The sequence below is a fragment of the Oratosquilla oratoria genome, unplaced genomic scaffold (genome assembly GCF_046742065.1).
Source record: "Oratosquilla oratoria isolate Oo_2021 unplaced genomic scaffold, ASM4674206v1 SCAFFOLD76, whole genome shotgun sequence".
NCBI classification, from domain to species: domain Eukaryota; kingdom Metazoa; phylum Arthropoda; class Malacostraca; order Stomatopoda; family Squillidae; genus Oratosquilla; species Oratosquilla oratoria.
Window position 1 is genome coordinate 637501 of NW_027467740.1, and position 2500 is coordinate 640000.

Consider the following 2500-nt stretch of genomic DNA (forward strand, 5'->3'; position numbering starts at 1 on the left):
AGATATACTGTATAGAAATAAGAGATAAAGAAAAACTAAAGAAAATATAGATAAAATAATATAACTGAAATAACTATATAAGAAATAGAAATAGAAAATAAGCAAATAATAAATAAAGATAAAATGAGTATAAGAAAATTATAAAGAATAGAATGGATATAGAAAAAATAGAATATATAAAGCGAAAAAACTATGAATTTATATATATATATATATATTGGAAGGGAGTTCCCTCAGCTGAATAAAATCGACCTGAGGGTCCCCGAAATATATCATCTGCCCCTTTTGTGCCGGGTGGTTCTTTCACTCACATCCCAGCTGCCGTCAAATTATTTTATTCGCCTCCATGCCAGCCCGTCGGTGGCCGAGGACTTATCTACAGTAACCCCTTCCGTTCTGGGTGGTACATTCACCTGTCGCCAGGTGATTCGATTCATCTTCGTGGCCCTCCCTCACGTGAGAGTCGAGCACATCTCCACCCCCTCACCACTCGGGGGCCATCATTGGTTAGAAACAACCCCCCTCCTTCCTCCACACACACCATCAAGGGGAAGCTGTCCACTTGGAGGGTCACCCATCAGCAACTGCTCAAAGTGCCCGGCAAAGGGGCTACACCTCTCCACACCTAACACTAGCTCGCCATCACCTCTTCTAAATGTGATCCTCTTGGTCACAGTTTTCAAGCGGAGCTTCTTCAGGGCTTGGTAAACAGGCCTGAGGTCATTTGCATCAAGATGGCCCCAGACATCCTCAGCGATTTCTCTGATGTACATCTCCTTATCCATTCTCATAGGAGCTTTAGTCTCCCGTTTCGGAGTTTTATATTGGTCCCCAGCCATTCTGGCAGCACGGCCCAACTCTTTACTCTTCAGTGTCTACTGCGCCACACCAACATTAGTGACATCTTATCCCGTCTCAACCAAGTACAGTACACCCTAAAATTCAGTTGACTGTAGAGCACGAGGCCAACGGATCCCTACCATTCCTGGATACCGTCATCATAAGGAAAAATAATTCGGTAAAATTCAAGGTGTATAGAAAACCCACCCACAAAGATGATTACATACATTATTTTAGTGCTCACGACAAAAAGACCAAGACTGGTGTGGTCATGGGAATTTATCTTCGAAGACTCAGGATATGTAGCCCTGAATTCCTCAATGAAGAATTACAACACATAACCAAGACCTTCGTTAAACTTAGCTTTCCCGCTGGTCTTCTTTCCACAACATTGAAGAAAGCCAGAGCCATAAGGGAGAGATATAGTGACAAAAACCAAAACAAGAACAACACAATGTACATAGTAGTCCCCACCTCAGACTTGGCCTGCGCACTCAGTAAAGAACTGAGAAATACGAACATCCACATCTCTTGTGACGCAGGTAAGAAAATTAGTGATCTTATCAAACCAAGGATAGAGAATAACAAATCCGAAAGTTTAGTTTATAAAAATCCATGTTCGGGGTGTGACAGTGCTTATATAGGAGAATCTTACAGGGGATTAAGCACAAGATTACAAGAGCACAAAGCCGATGTCAAATACCACCGCAACACCAGTGCACTCGTGAACCACATAGACGAAGAAGGACATCTGCCTAAATGGGATCAAGCGAATATTATGCATAATAATCTCAGCAAAAGGCAAAGGAAAATCGTAGAAGCTTTGTACATAGCCGCCAACAAATGTACGAACAATAGAGTGGGTGATATAAAATTATCGGAGACAATAGCACGGCACGCAGCAAAAGAGTGGAAGAAAACGGGACGATTGATCTCCAGAGGCATCCCACGGAGTGTCAATACGATCAACGCACGAGAGTTAAAGCCTCCTTGAACTCAGACCTGTCCTAGTTCATTACCCACACATTTTCTGCATTTATTGCCAGTATTTTCTGTTGTGTAATATTCTTTCTGAAGAAGCACCATAGTGCGAAACTAGTTAAAGAATAAACTCTCGTTCTATTTGTGTGTTTTCCCCTCTGCCTCTCTCATATATATATATGTATATATATATATATATATATATATATATATATATATATATGTGTGTGTGTGTGTGTGTGTGTGTACTTATGTATGTATATGTATATATATATATATATATATATATATATATATATATATATATTCACTATAAAGTAATGTCGTAGCACATTGATAAAATAAACTTTTTATCCCACAGTCGGAAAAAGAAGACACTAATGTCGAATGTTCTGTATAATTCGATCACTAACTATGACCCTCTTCAGCAGAATGAATACATAGTGGAAGGCATATGCTTATATACAAAGGTGTGAGGTGGGAGAAGGAACAAGCTCAGGTAACGTGACCGATGCTCCGCAGGTCGCCTGGAGTTTTGTGACCTTGGAGTATATGAGGTAGAACTTGGCTGACTGCTGAGGTGGTAATGCAGTCAGGTGACCACTGACCATTTGATATATTGAAATTAGGGAGATATTTAATCAGGGAAGACTCTATTATTTTCCTTTTGAAGCTACAT